General features: G+C 46.6%; 1 pseudogene; it reads right to left on the bottom strand.

Annotated features, from left to right (window-relative positions):
* Positions 1-1,128: 1,128 nt before the first annotated feature.
* On the bottom strand, positions 1,129-1,245 carry LOC126215454 (5S ribosomal RNA; annotated as a pseudogene).
* Positions 1,246-16,896: the final 15,651 nt, after the last annotated feature.

Raw genomic sequence — 16,896 nt, forward strand, 5'->3', positions numbered from 1 at the left:
AGTGGTTTTGCAGGCCACTGATCAGTGATACCCACGCCATCCTCTGGTAGCGACTATCCAGGAGTCGGTTTATGCCCTCAAACGATCTGGTCGATCAATGGTCTTTGTATGGACCCCGGAGCTTGTCGGAATCCCGGGAAATGAGCTCGTTGACAGGCTGGCCAAACAGGCCACTCGTAAGCCGCTTCTGGAGACTGGAATACCCGAATCTGACCTCAGATCGGTGTTACGCCGCAAAGTTCTCGGGATTTGGGATGCTGAATGGTGCAGCTTAGTTACGCACAATAAACTCCGCGCCATCAAGGAGAGCACAACTGAGTGGAAGTCTTCTCTGCGGGCTTCTCGCAGGGACTCTGTGGTCCTCTGCCGCCTTCACATCGGCCACACTCGACTGACGCATGGCCATCTTCTCCGGCGTGAGGCCCCACCATGTTGTCGCTGCGGTTCCCGTTCGACAGTCGTCCACCTTTTGGTGGACTGTCCACACTTAGCCGCTCCGAGACGGAATTTTAATCTCCCTGACTCCCTTTCTTCGATTTTAGGAGACGATGCCTCCACGGCTAACTTGGTTTTACGTTTTCTATGTGATGCTGTTTTTTTTTTTTTTCAACAATGGCTCTGAGCACTATGCGACTTAACGTCTGAGGTCATCAGTCGCCTAGAACTTAGAACTAATTAAACCTAACTAACCTAAGGGCATCACACACATCCATGCCGGAGGCAGGATTCGAACCTGCGACCGCAGCGGTCGCTCGGCTCCCGACTGTAGCGCCTAGAACCGCACGGCCGCTCCAGCCGGCTGTTTTTTTTTCCCTTCAGTTTAAGTTTTAGTTCCTGTCCTTCGTCTTCCTGTGCTTTGTACCCTGGTACTTTTAGGTTAGCGATTTTAATGTGTTGCAGAGTGGCTGAACTAAATTAAAAGTCCTTCCGAACACGCAATGAAGGCCCAACGGAACCGACTGGCCGCCGTGTCATCCTCAGCCGTAGGCGCCGCTGGAAGCGGGTATGGAGGGGCATGTGGTCAGCACACCGCTCTCCCGGCCGTACGTCAGTTTCCGATACCAGAGCCGCTACTGCTCAATTAAGTAGCTCCTCAGTTTGCCTCACAATGGCTGAATGCACCCCGCTTGCCAACAGCGCTCCTAGACCGGATGGTCACCCATCCATGTGCTAGACAAGGCCGGCAGCGCTTAACTTCGGTGATCTGACGGGAACCGGTGTTACCACTGCGGCAAGGCCGTTGGCGCAGAGTGGCTGGCTCATCCTTTTTTATCCTCATGCCCAGGACATCTGCTCTACTGTCTTAAGCTCTTCTGTCTGTTTATTGCATGCCTGTGGTTTTCTTGTCTTCTGTTGTCTCTAGTGTGTTCAGCTTTCAGGTTTTTTTTGTCCATTTAGACATCCCATGGTGTGTACTGTTTGTTTTCCGTTTTATCCCATGGACTGGGTTCAATGGAACGAGGGACCGATGACCACGTAGTTTGGTCCCTTTAAAAATCACACCAACCAACCAACCAACACTGCTTTCCCAGCTGTTGTCAGTTTACGAGTTCTTAGCCGCTTCTTCTCAGTGAAGTAGCTCCTCAGCTGGCCTCACAAGGGCTGAATGCGCCCTGCTTACCAACAGCGCAGCGCTCAGTAGAACGATCACCCATCCAACTCCTAACCAAGCCCATCAGAGCTTAACTTCAGTGATCTTACAGAAACCAGTGGTTCCACAGTGGCAAGGCCATTACATTGTGCGCAGAATACCGTGACCGGCTGGTCACATTTTCTGTAAATATTAAGTGGAGATCCTCTACGCCCACTCTTGTATGGTGACCATTCAAAAGGATATGTCACCTTCGCTTTGGTTAGTAGCTAAAAAGAATTTCGCCGAAAATGCGGCGATTTATTTTCGCCTGGCCTCTTAACCGTTTGCAACTTTCAGAGAAGCATCATGAGTGGCGAATTTTAAGTGAAACCTACAAGTTTTTCTGGTTGCCATATTAAAATTTGCCTCTTTTGCCAAAACACAGCGTAATTTACATAATCTCATTTCAATAGCATGCCGTGCTGACGCAGTTTTTAAAAGTATTCCAAGAAAGTGGTTTATTAAGTGAGGAACTGAAGGAAAGTAAGGTCAGTAGTCACTTAACACTTCTGGGCTGAGATGCCGTGGTCCATACATAAGACTCTCCCCTGACGTTTCGCCTTCGACTGCGAAAGGCACCCTCCGATTGAGCGCCGTATATATAAGCCATCCAGAAAGCGCCGCTGTCAATCACGTGACGTCCGCTGTGCTATCATCTCTGATATTGCCAACTTCCTCAACTGAAATTAATCGATTGTCACGCTGTTGCTGCAATGTTGACATCCATATCTTATCAAGCTTAATGCTTTGATCTTTTCTATTAAAATTATTGCATTGTTTGGCAATCTCAATGGCCTCTCTGTACATTCGCACATAATAATGCGACGTCTTTGCTATGACGGTCGTCTCACTAAACTTGATAAATCGGCTGTAGCGGAACACGTGTTTCAGGAAGGTGAAAATGAAATAAAGTTTAGTGAGACGACCGTCATAGAAAAGACGTCGCATTATTATGTGCGAATGTACAGAGAGGCCATTGAGATTGCCAAACAATGCAATAATTTTAATACGAGGGCTATCCACAAAGTACATTACGTTTTGGAATTAAAAATAAATAAAGTATTGGAAATTTTTTTATTATATACAGATGAAAGCCACACTTAAATACTACTTTTCAACATAGTTGCCATTTAAATTAAGGCACTTACCGTAGCCATGGACGAGCTTGGAAATTCCTTCGTCGTAAAATTCGGCCGCCTGCGCCTTCAACCACGTGGTTACCTCTTCTTGAAGCTGTGTGTCGTCATCAAAACGCTGCATAGCCAACCACTTCTTCATTGCTGGGAATAAGTGGAAGTCGCTCGGTGCCAGGTCGGGACTGCACGACGGGTGAGGAAACAACTCCCACTTAAAAGGTTCGAGAACTTCACGAGTGGCATTTGCCGTGTGGGCCCGGGCGTTGTCGTGAATCAGCAAGATCTTTGAGCCCAACTTTCCCCTGCGCTTGTTTTGTATTGCTCTTCTGAGGTTGTGCAGAGTTTGGCAATACCTTTGAGAGTTTATTGTAGTGCTTCTTTCCAGGAAATCCACAAAAATCGTATTTCTGCCGGGTTACTCATTAACCACGTGGTTGAAGGCGCAGGCGGCCGAATTTTACGACGAAGGAATTTCCAAGCTCGTCCATCGCTACGATAAGTGCCTTAATTCAAATGGCAACTATGTAGAAAAGTAGTATTTAAGTGTGGCTTTCATCTGTATATAATAAAAAAATTTCCAATACTTTATTTATTTTTAATTCCAAAACGTAATGTACTTTGTGGATAGCCCTCGTATTAAAGTAATTGCAGTGTTTGGCAATCTCAATGGCCTCTCTGTACATTCGCACATAATAATGCGACGTCTTTTCTATGACGGTCGTCTCACTAAACTTTATTTCATTTTCACCTTCCTGAAACACATGTTCCGCTACAGCCGATTTATCAAGTTTAGTGAGACGACCGTCATAGCAAAGACGTCGCATTATTATGTGCGAATGTACAGAGAGGCCATTGAGATTGCCAAACAATGCAATAATTTTAATAGAAAAGATCAAAGCATTAAGGCCGGCCGCGGTGGTCTCGCGGTTCTAGGCGCGCAGTCCGGAACCGTGCGACTGCTACGGTCGCAGGTTCGAATCCTGCCTCGGGCATGGATGTGTGTGATGTCCTTAGGTTAGTTAGGTTTAAGTAGTTCTAAGTTCTAGGGGACTAATGACCACAGCAGTTGAGTCCCATAGTGCTCAGAGCCATTTGAATCAAAGCATTAAGCTTGATAAGATATGGATGTCAACATTGCAGCAACAGCGTGACAATCGATTAATTTCAATGGAGAAAGTTGGCAATATCAGAGATCATAGCACAGCCGACGTCACGTGATTGACAGCGGCGCTTTCTGGATGGCTTATATATACGGCGCTCAATCGTGCTCTCGTTGCAGTTCACCGATTGTCCTCGGAGGATGCCTTCCGCAGTCGAAGGCGGAACGTCAGGGAAGAGTCTTATGTATGGACAACGGCATCTCAGCCCGGAAGTGTTAAGTGATGACAACACCTGCCGTGAAAGCCTTCATTCGTTGATTAAGGTCAGTAGCTTATGAAAAAGCATATTCTCGGTGCAAAATAAACGTGTAATGTCTTCACTTGCGTTGCTCCAAAACCCATAGCATTTATCGTTTCACCAGCTATCGACGGTCACTAAAAATTGCATTCTTTCATCGAAAAAGTCTGTAGTTAGAGGAATAACACTATAGATGATGAAGTTTTACGTAATAACCATATGGAAAAATACTCTCCTCTTTGTGTGCTATCATTTGACAAAATCTAATTTCGATATCTCAAACCGTTTATGAAATATGAAGAATGCTGTGGATATTTGCCTCTGGCGCGGCGCGATTGCAAATGAGTGCGCTACGTCAGATAAATTTTCTCGACATGGGTGACAGACAGGGACCTCAACCCAAGTCTAAAGAAAAACTGTATATGAAACTTCCTGGCAGATTAAAACTGTGTGCCCGACCGAGACTCGAACTCGGGACCTTTGCCTTTCGCGGGCAAGTGCTCTACCAACTGTATATGTCAGCTAAGTTTCATACGTTCCTGAGAACTGCATTCGCAACTGGGCTGCACTGAGGCTGGGCATTGTTTTTGAGAATGTTACACAAATATCTTGAAACTAAGGTTGCCCAATCAGGATACAAGGGTTACAAGTTCTTCCCTCCGGTTAATTTTTATGACACGGAAAATACGTTCTACAAAGGAGGCTGCTTACAAAAGCACTCAAGCGACACATCATAGACCATTGCTCAAGTGTCCATGACGCGTACCAGAATGAGTATGTGTAGGTGGCAAGAATACACCGTTTCCCGTGAGATCACCGAAGTTAAGCGCTGTCGGGTGTGGTCGGCACTTGGATGGGTGACCATCCGGGCTGCCATGCGTTGTTGCCATTTTTAGTGCGTGCACTCAGCCTCGTGATGCCAATTGAGGAGCTACTCGACCGAATAGTAGCGGCTTCGGTCAAGAATACCATCATAACGACCGGGAGAGCGGTGTGCTGACCCCACGCCCCTCCTAACCGCATCCTCCTTTGAGGAGGACACGGCGGTCGGACGGTCCCGGTAGGCCACTCGTGGCCTGAAGACGGAGTAGGTGGCAAGAAATATGATCAAAACCATATTTTTGTAAATTGTATATTATTAGTGTGTTACACATAAAATACTTAAATGTTATCTTGGGGGACGCGGTCATGAGGTCGCAACCAATCGGCGAACCTTGTTTTCTGCTAAGCATGCGACAACATGTTGGCTACTTTATTGTTGCCGAATTCAGTCCAAAGACAGGTTCAATGCAGCTCCTTATGCTACTCTAACCTGTACAAGTCTCTTTATCTGCAAATAACTATCCGCAGCCCGTAGTCGTGCGGTAGCGTTCTCCCTTCCCGCGCCCGGGTTCCCGGGTTCGATTCCCGGCGGGGTCAGGGATTTTCTCTGCCTCGTGATGACTGGGTGTTGTGTGATGTCCTTAGGTTAGTTAGGTTTAAGTAGTTCTAAGTTCTAGGGGACTGATGACCATAGATGTTAAGTCCCATAGTGCTCAGAGCCATTTGAACCATTTTTTTTTTTTTTTGCAAATAACTGCTGTAACCTACACTCTTCTGAACCTGCTTACTGTATCCATCTCTTGGTCTCTTGAAACAGTTCTGGATGGCAAAACTGTTGAAGTTGTTCATATGGGTTTCTTAATGAAAGACCGGCTAATAATTGATCTCCTATTTCTAAATGAGACAGGGTTGTAGCCTATCCCCGATGTTATTCAATCTGTATATTAAGCAAGCAGTAAAGGAAACAAGAGAAAAGTTCAGAGTAGGAATTAAAATCCACGGAGAAGAAATAAAAACTTTGAAGTTCGCCGAAGACATTGTAATTGTGTCAGAGACAGCAAAGGACCTGTAAGAGCAGCTATACGGAATGGACAGTGTCTTGAAAGGAGGATATAAGATGAACATCAACAAAAGCAACACGAGAATAATGGAATGTAGTCGAATTAAATCGGGTGATGCTGCCGGAATTATATTAGGAAATGAGACACTTAAAGTAGTAAAGTAGTTTTGTTATTTGGGGAGCAAAATAACTGATGATGGTCGAAGTAGAGAGGATATAAAATGTATACTGGCAATGGCAAGGAAAGCGTTTCTGAAGAAGAGAAATTTGATAACATCGAGTATAGATTTAATGTCGGGAAGTCGTTTCTGAAAGTATTTGTATGGAGTGTAGCCATGTATGGAAGTGAAACGTGGACGATAAATAGTTTGGACAAGAAGAGAATAGAAGCTTTCGAAATGTGGTGCTACAGAAGAATGCTGAAGATTAGATGGGTACATCACATAACTAATGAGGAGGTATTGAACAGAGTTGGGGAGAAGAGAAGTTTGTGGCACAACTTGACTAGAAGAAGGTATCGGTTAGTAGGGCATATTCTGAGGCATCAAGGGATCACCAATTTAGTATTGGAGGACGAGGTGGAGGGTAAAAATTGTAGAGGGAGACCAAGAGATGAATACACTAAACAGGATGTAGGTTGCAGTAGGTACTGGGAGATGAAGAAGCTTGCACAGGATAGAGTAGCATGGAGAGCTGCATCAAACCAATCTCTGGACTGAAGGCCACAACAACATTTCTAAATGTTCATCAGAGATATGGCTATAACCAGAAGTGGCTCAGAGAAGTGTGATAGAAGCACTGTTGTTCTCTATATAGTACATAAATGATGTGGCGGACAGGGTGGGCAACATTCCGCGGTTGATTGCTGGTGATGCTGTGGTTTGCGGGAACGTGTCGAAGCTGAGAGGCTGTATGAAGATACAAGACGATTAAGACAGGATTTCTAGTTAGTGTGATAAATGGCAGCTGGTTCTAAATATGGAAAAATGTAAGTTATTGCAAGTGAGAAGGAAGATCAAACTGGTAATGTTCGGATACGATGTTACTAGTGTCCTGCTTGGCGCAATCAAGTCGTTTAAATATCTCGGCGTAACGTTACAAAGCGATATGAAGTGGAATGAGCATGTGAGAACTGTGGTAGGGGAGGCGATTGGTCAACTTCGGTTTATTGGGAGAATTTTAGGAAAGGGTGGTTCACCTGTAAACGAGAGCGCATTACGATGCTGGTACGACCTATTCTTGAGTGCTGCTCGAGGGTTTGGGATCCGTACCAGGTCGGATTGAAGGAAGTCATTGAAGTAATTTGAGAGGCAGGCTGCCAGAATTGTTACCGGTAGGTTCGAACAACATGTAAGTGCTACGGAGATGCTTCGGGAACTCGAATGGGAATCCTGGGAGGGAATGCGACGTTCTTTTCGAGAAACAATACTGAGAAAATTTAATGAACCGGCATTTGAAGCTGACTGCCCAACGATTGTATTGCCTCCAACATACAATGCGCGTAAGGACCCCGAAGATAAGATGCGAGGAATTAGGGTTCATACGGCGACATATAGACAGTCGTTTTTTGCCTCACTCTATTTGCGAGTGGAAAAGGAAAGGAAATGTCTAGTGGTAGTAATGGCTACCCTCCGCCAGGCACCGTACGGTGGCTTGTGGAGTATCGATGTAGATGTAGGTGCATATATAAGATTTCAGAATGATTTTCAGCTATGTGATGTAGCCATGAAATTAAACTAATGGCCATTAAAATTGCCACACCACGAAGACGACGTGCGACAGACGCGAAATTTAACCGACAGGAAGAAGATGCTGTGATATGCAAATGATTAGCTTTTCAGAGCATTCACACAAGGTTGGCGCCTGGCGACACCTACAACGTGCTGACATGAGGAAAGTACCCAACCGATTTCTCATACACAAACAGCAGTTGACCGGTGTTGCCTGGTGAAACGTTGTTGTGATGCCTCGTGTAAGGAGGAGAAATGCGTACCATCACGTTTCCGACTTTGATAAAGGTCGGATTGTAGCCTATCGCGATTGCGGTTTATCGCATCGCGACATAGCTGCTCGCGTTGGTCGAGATCCAATGACTGTTAGCAGAATATGGAATCCGTGGGTTCAGGAGGGTAATACGGAACGCCTTGCTGGATGCCAATGGCCTCGAGTCACTAGCAGTCGAGATGACAGGCATCTTATCCGCATGGCACGTCTCGATCCATGAGTCAACAGATGGGGACGTTTGCCAGACAACAACCATCGGCACGAACAGTTCGACGATGTTTGCAGCAGCATGGACTATCAGCTCGGAGACCGTGGCTGCGGTTACCCTTGACGCTGCATCACAGACAGGAGCGCCTGCAATGGTGTACTTAACGACGAACGTGGGTGCACGAATGGCAAAACGTCATTTTTTCGGATGAATCCAGATTCTGTTTACAGCATCATGCTGGTCGCATCCGTGTTTGGCGATATCGCGGTGAACGCAAATTGGAAGCGTGTATTCGTCATCGCCATAGTGGCGTATCATCCGGCGTGATGGTATGGGGTGCCATTGGTTACACGTCTCGGTCACCTCTTGTCCACATTGACGGCACTTTGAACAGTGGACGTTACATTTCAGATATGTTACGACCCGTGGCTCTACCCTTCATTCGATCTCGGCGAAACCCTACATTTCAGCGGGACAATGCACTACCGCATGTTGCAGGTCCTGTGCGGGTCTTTCTGGATACAGAAAATGTTCGACTGCTGCCCTGGCCAGCATATTCTCCAGATCTCTGACCAATTGAAAACGTCTGGTCAATGGTGGCCGAGCAACTGGCTCATCACAATACGCCAGTCACTACTCTTGATGAACTGTGGTATCGTGTTGAAGCTGCATGGGCAGCTGTACCTGTACACACCATCCAAGCTCTGTTTGACTGAATGCCCAGGCGTATCATGGCCGTTATTACGGCCGGAGGTGGTTATTGTTGGTACTGGTTTCTCAGGATCTATGCACAGGTCAGTACTAGTATAATATATTTGTCCAATGAATACCCGTTTATCTTCTGCTTTTATTCTTGGTGTAGCAATTTTAATGGCCAGTAGTGTAAAAAGTTGAAACCGCTCGTTATATTGTCTGTGTGCGCTGAGTCGATGCCAAATACGGTAAAGTGATTTTTGATCAATAAACTTATAAGATGTCAGCTTAGGGTCCTTTGGCGGCGGACGAGGTAATTTGTAAGTGGTGAGCCACAGGCAGAGAGGTGGGGCACTGCAGTCCATTAGTCGGACACCCGAGCTGTCGCCTCGCCTTCCAGAGCAAAGCCAGGTCCCTCCCTAGAGCAGGCAGCCAGAGGTCTCCCAACCGCTGATGGACCTTCTCTGTCCAGGCAGGCAGCAGATGAACACGGCAGACCGGAAACATTGATACAGGGTGTCCGGCGGCCGAGTCGCTGATTTCAGAAATTAAATATCTCGAAAACTGAGACCGACAGCCGCGCACAAAAAACAATATGTTTATTACGAGGGTGAGTCAAATGAAAACCTTAAATTTGTCATAACAAATCGAAATTTCCCGCCGTTATCCTGTAAGTTGGTAAGCGTGCTACCGACAGCGTGCAGAATGGCCTGTAGGTGGCAGCATAGTGCAGATGCACACATACCGTCGCAGTATCAGTGTAAAGATGGCAGCCCCACTTGCGACTTGCACCAGGGAAGAACAGCGTTCTGTTATTCGGTTTTTGCGTAGTGAAGGTGTGAAACCAATTGAAATCCGTCGACGAATGAAGGTTCAGTACGGTGATGCATGTTTGTCACAGCAGCAAGTTGTAACATCTCGGTTCAGTTTGCAGTCATAAAAGCTATAGAAAGAATAATTTAAAATTAAGAATAGAATTTTTAGAGGGGAAAATAGTGTAGAATCGAGAGTTCGGTAATTGCAGATCAAAATTATAGTGTATCAGCAAGTAGTTTAACGTCTAAGTACAGCAAAGCCACGGAAGCTCCGTCATGGAGAGGGCAGAGTCGTTAAACTCTTGTGATGAAAAACCTATAAAAAGGCCTGATCGTCAATATTGCCGCCTTTTATTCCTTGATTGTTTCGTTAAACAGGCGGGGAACCCGTCTCAGTCAGCGAGACAATAATTAGATTGGACTTTATCATGTTAAGATTCACGATAAACTGTTAGAATATTACGGAGATTAAAAGTGATGTAGTGTACGATCTCTGACTGTTGGTAGCAACGGAGTATTAAGGGGATTTTAGGACTTTAGTGCTAGATTGGAACTTTACGGACATATAGATGACAGAAACTCAAATTATCTGCTGATAGGAGTGAATTCAGAGGTACCGGTATTCAGATATTAACGTGTGGACCTTTGAAAGTGTCGTGTGCCGTTAGTTGCGAATCTGGACGTAGGGCGCGTATATATCGGCATTTGCGGACTATTTAGATTCCTCCAGGCTAGGAACCCTTTAAATAGACCATCATCCATCTTAATCCTTGAATATAGAGTGAAATACGAGAGTTCAAAATAGTTCAAATGGCTCTGAGCTCTATGGGACTCAACTTCTGAGGTCATCAGTCCCCTAGAACTTAGAGCTACTTAAACCTAACTAACCTAAGGACATCACACACATTCATGCCCGAGGCAGGATTCGAACCTGCCAACGAAACGGTCGCGCGGTTCCAGACTGTAGCGCTTAGAACCGCTCGGCCACTGAGGCCGGCTAACACAAGTGTGTTGTACTTATTTCATTTACCTAGTACTAATCAGTGGAGGTTTTAGGGAACCAAAGCTATTCAGCAGTACGTCAACACCATCTAGCGGAAAGCGTAGGCATTAACTAACACGCTAGCTGAAGTGAACGTTTGCGTGTTTTACGGACTGCTTAATATGAACTTTTGTGACTCTTTGACGTCCCCACTCCCTCCGAAAGGTGGCGCAGGCTGTCTTAATCATAAAAGGGGAGAGTTTTAGCCGTGCAAATTACTAAATAAAAGCGATATTTACAAGACTAGCAGTAATAGCGAAACACAAGGCCCGCACCTCATCGGAGAGTCGTCGCTGTCACGTCGGGAAGTAAAGCCGGAAAACCTACCGACGATACGTATCTACGAGCAGACGTCTACATGGAGTACCTAAAAAAGGGAACCACAAAGAGAGTTGGGAATGCTTCAAAGTCTACGAATCGAGTAGGAAGTTCGCAAATGGCGTGACTTCAGTGGAAGATGCTCCTCGTCCAGGTCAGTCACAACGAGCTGTGACTCCACAGAACATTGCAGCAGTTGAAGCTGTAGTGAAGGAAAACTGCCGAGTGACACTGAATCACATTGCAGCATGTTTACAGATAAGTAATGGGTCAGCACAGCACACTGTGCATGATGTGCTCCAATTTCACAAAGTGTCTGCAAGATGGGTGCCACGGCAGCTGACTCCTGAAATGAGAGAACGACGTGTTGATGCTTGTGAAGAACTTCTTCGGCGCTTTGAACGACAAGGTGATGGCTTCCTTGCAAGAATCGTTACTGGGGCGAAACCTGGGTTCACTTCAACCAACCGGAAACGAAGAGAGCGAGCAAGGAAGGGTGCCATTCCTCATCATCAAAACCAAAGAAGTTTCGAACAGAACCAACAGCAGGGAAGGTGATGCTGACTCGCTTTTAGGACGAAAAAGGCGTCATTTTGGAGCCTAGAGGGACCACTGTCACCAGTACACAGATCTTTTAAAGAAGCATGTGCGGCCTGCAATCAAATCAAAGCGACGTGGATTGCTTTCAGCAGGTGTCCTTTTGCAACATGACAATGCAAGGTCCCACACTGCCCGTACAACAGTTGCAACAATCACAGACCTGCATTTTGAGTGTCTTCTTCTTCCACCATACTCACTAGACCTTGCCCCAACTGATTTCCATATGTCTGGACCACTCAAAGACGCAATGGGAGGAAAGAAGTTCCGTTCTGATGAAGAGGTACGCCACGCGGTGCATGAGTGGTTGCGCGGACTACCAAAATAATTTTTTTCTAAAGGGATTTATGCACTTTTTAAGCTCTGGAGGACTTGCATTGAGCGTGGGGGAGATTATGCTTTGTACAACTTCTGTACAAAAAATAATATTTAAAAAAATATTTAACGTTTTCATTTGACTCACCATGGTATGAAAACTGTAACAAATTTATACGGAAGTTTCGAAATACACACCTCAACAAAAGTTTGGAATATCATAGAGTTTACTACAATGACTTCTTATACACTCACGCTCATAAATTAAGGATAATTGCAGAATGTGGTGCCACACAACGTGGCACTACAGAAAACTGGCACTAATAGCATAGGCACATAGGGAACACACATGACACATATTTGTAAGTCCACAGTGTTGGTGATAAGTTGAAAAAACCATCCCGAAGCACATGTGCTACAAAACGCCACTGTTTCCTGCGCATGCACCTTGACATCAATGTGGGATATGATCACCATGCACACGTTCACAGGCCGCACAACGGGCTGGCATACTCTAGATTAGGTGATCGAGCAGCTGCTGGGGTATGGCCTCCCATTCTTGCACCAGTGCCTGTCGGAGCTCCTGAAGTGTCGTAGGGGTTTGAAGACGTGCAGCGATACGTCGACCGAGAGCATCCCAGACGTGCTCGATGGGGTTTAGATCTGGAGAACAAGCAGGCTACTCCATTCGCCTGATATCTTCTGTTTCAAGGTACTCCTCCACGATGGCAGCTCGGTGGGGCCGTGCGTTATCATCCATCAGGAGGAAGGTGGGACCCACTGCACCCCTGAAAAGGCGGACATACTGGTGGAAAATGACTTCCCGATACACCTGACCTCTTACAGTTCCTCTGTCAAAGACATGCAGGGGTGTACGCGCGCCAATCATAATCCCACCCCACACCGTCAAACCACGACCTCCGTACAGGTCCCTTACAAGGACATTAAGGGGTTGGTATCTGGTTTCTGGTTCACCCGGCGAGAATCACTGTTCAGACTATACCTGGACTCGTCCGTGAACATAACCTGGGACCACTGTTCCAATGATCATGTACCAGGCTTTACGGGCTCTCCTGTGACCAAGGGTCAGTGGAATGCACCTTGCAGATCTCCGCACAAATAAACCATGTCTGTTCAGTCATCTGTAGACTGTGTGTCTGGAGATTACTGTTCCAGTGGCTGCGGTAAGGTCCCGAGCGAGGCTACCTGCAGTACTCCGTGGCCGTCTGCGGGTACTCATGGTGAGATATCGGTCTTCTTGTGATGTTGTACACTGTGGACGTCCCGTACTGTAGCGCCTGGACACGTTTCCTGTCTGCTGGAATCGTTGCCATAATCTTGAGATCACACTTTCTGGCACACGGAGGGCCCGTGCTACGACCTGCTGTGTTTGACCAGTCTCCAGTCGCCCTAGTATTCTACCCCTCATAACGCTATCAATATGTGTTCTCTGAGACATTTTCAACACACAGTCACTATTTACACGTCTGAAAACGTCTGCACACTTAGTCGCTGCACCGTACTCTGACATGCACCAACACACCTCTGTGTATGTGGACTGGTGCTAGCGCCACCGTACGACGACCGCAGGTCAAATGCACCGCATGGTCATACCCTGAGGTGATTTATACCCGCAGATCGCCCACCAGAGCGTTGTTTCACCATGTATCAGCATTATCCTTAATTTATGAGCGTGAGTGTAGTACACCCACAGAGTTTTGTTTAATTGATTATTAACAAAACAAACATAAGTCCTTCAGAAAACAAGAACGAATTTGGGTAGTTACAAAAAATCATTACTAAACAAAGCAGGCTCTCCCCTGAGTGTAGACCTTGGAAACAAAAACAGTGAAAATCTGTGTCTCATGATGATGACTGTACGTCTTCAGTAATGAGTACGTCCTCACAGCACACGGACGACTTCTTCCAGTCTCCGAGGCATCCACTGCATGAGGCCATCTCGTTTATGTTGGGATATGAGATCCCATTCCTCAGTGGCGGCTTCTGTGAGGTCCTGAAGATTGTTGGGTAGATTCTGACACTGTACAATGGCCACCTGCAACAGGTCCCGTGCATGCCCAGTTGCATTCATGTCTGGGGACTGTAGGTTGGTTGACTAGTTGACTGATTGATTTGGGAGGAGGGGACCAAACAGTGATGTCGTCGGTCCCGTCGGATTAGGGAAGGGTGGGGAAGGAAGTCGGCCGTACCCTTTCAAAGGAACCATCCCGGCATTTGCCTGAAACGGTTTAGGGAAATCACGGAAAACCTAAATCAGGATGATCGGACTAGCGTTTGAACCGTCGTCCTCCAGAATGCGAGTCCTTTGTGCTAATCACTGCGCCATCTCGTTCCTGGGGACTGTGCTGGTCAATGCATTCGGTTGATGTTGCATCTTTGAAGATAAGCGAGACAATGCACTGTCATCGACTAGGATGAAGTTGTCACCAACTTCACGTCTTTAGGGGCTTACAATAGGTTGTAGGACCCCTTGGAGGTATCGGGAACCAATCAAATTGCCATAGATGGGGATTCGAGGGGTCCACAAGCCCATCCTTCTTGCCCTCCAGAACATTACACATCCACCTGCTAACGGATGGAGTTGCTGAACATATCGGCGTTCTTGGTGTCGTCTAGCGCTTCTCCAAACCCTGACACGTGTGGTGTCAGGACGCAAACCAATCCTGGTCTCGTCAGTAAACATGACATTACTCGATCCTAAAGTGGTCCAATGTTTATGTGCAAGATCCTACGTCCTTCGATTGCGTCAGTTCCGTTGGTTCAGTGCAAAACTACTCTTTGATTCAAAAATGGTTCAAGTGGCTCTAAGTACTATGGGACTTAACATCTGAGGTCATCAGTCCCATTGACTTAGAACTACTTAAACCTAACTAACCTAAGGACATCACACACATCCACGCCCGAGGCAGGATTCCAACCTGCGACCGTAGCAGCAGCGCGGTTCCGGACTGAAGGGTCTAGAACCGCTCGGCCACGGCGGCTGGCTTCTCATTGTTCTTCTGGAATGACAACCACCTTGATGCAGTTTTCTACGAATTGTCTGGTCTTAGATGTGAATCCTGTTGCACGGGGAAGTCATTTCCAATAGAGGGAGGACCAAAAGAATCATGCGATTTAAAAGAAAAATCGTAACTATTATGTTATTTAGAGATACGTCCGTCAACAGCGTACAGTTGGAAAGAGCAATCCCTCGAGTTTTACACGGTTCCCGCTAGGTAGCAGCAGTGTGCGCCCACTTCGGTTTTAGTAAAAATGGTGTCGGGACAACAGATAGCGTTTTGTATTCTACGTTTTGTGCAGTATGGGTCAGTAGCAACTGTTCGGCGTGACTTTCGTACTAGGCATGGTGTGGATCCTCCTACAGCACGGAGCATTAGGTGATGGCATGAACAATTCCGAGAAACAGGTCGTTTGTGTAAAGGCAAATCGCCGGGCCGTCCCCGAGTATCTGACACAGACGTCGAACGCATCCGCTATAAATTCACAAGGAGTCCGCAGAAATCAGTGCCCCTGATGTCCGTCTGGCGTGTGTTGCGTCGACGTTTACACACGAAACCGTACAAAATTCAGCATCTGCAAGCTCTTCGTGAAGGTGACAAAGAACAACTGTGCTGTAATTTCGTTCTTGGAAAGATGGAGGCTGAGAGTTTTCTTCCACGCTTAGTGTTTACCGACGAAGCAACATTCCACTTAAATAGAAAGGTGAACCGTCATAATGTGAGAATATTGGGTACGGAAAAATGACATGAAGTTGTACAACATGAGAGGGAGTCTTCAAAATTTAATGTGTTTTATGCAGAGACTCAGGAAAAAGGTGTGCGGTCCATTTTTCTTTGCCGAAACACTGGTGCAGGAACCACACATCTCGATATGCTTGAGAACTTTCTTTTCTCACAGATGGAGACCGATTCGAAAGAATTCATTTACCAACAGGCGATACCAGTATTACACTACTGGCCATTAAAATTGCTACACCAAGAAGAAATGCAGATGATAAACGGGTACTCACTGGACAAATATATTATACCAGTACTGACATGTGATGACATTTTCACGCAATTTGGGTGCATAGATCCTGAGATATCACTACACGGAACAACCACCTCTGGCCTTAATAACGGGCTCGATACGCCTGGGCATTGAGTTAAACAGAGCTTGGATGGCGTGTACAGGTGCAGCTGCCCATGCAGCTTCAACACGATATCACAGTTCATCAAGGGTAGTGACTGGCGTACTGTGACGAGCCAGTTGCTCGGCCACCATTGACCAGACGTTTTTAATTGGTGAAAGATCTGGAGAATGTGCTGGCCAGGGCAGCAGTCGAACATTTTCTGTATCCAGAAAGGCCCGTACAGGATCTCCAACATGCGCTCGTGCATTATCCTGCTGACATGTAGGGTTTCGTAGGGATCGAATGAAGGGTTGAGCCACGGGTCGTAACACATCTGAAATGTAACATCCACTGTTCAAAGTGCCGTCAATGCGAACAAGAGATGACCGAGACGTGTAACCAATGGCACCCCATACCATCACGCCGGGTGATACCCCAGTATGGCGATGAGGAATACACGCTTCCAATGTGCGCTCACCGCGATGTCGCCAAACACGGATGCGACCATCATGATGCTGTAAACAGAACCTGGATTCGTCCGAAAAAATGACGTTTTGCCATTCGTGCACCCAGGTTCGTCGTCGAGTACACCATCGCAGGCGCTCCTGTCTGTGATGCAGCATCAAGTGTAACCGCAGGCACGGTCTCCGGGCTGATAGTCCGTGCTGCTGCAGACGTCGTCGAACTGTTCGTGCAGATGGTTGTTGTCTTGCAAACGTCCCC

Source organism: Schistocerca nitens, chromosome 12, assembly GCF_023898315.1.
Source record: "Schistocerca nitens isolate TAMUIC-IGC-003100 chromosome 12, iqSchNite1.1, whole genome shotgun sequence".
Taxonomy (NCBI): Eukaryota; Metazoa; Arthropoda; class Insecta; order Orthoptera; family Acrididae; genus Schistocerca; species Schistocerca nitens.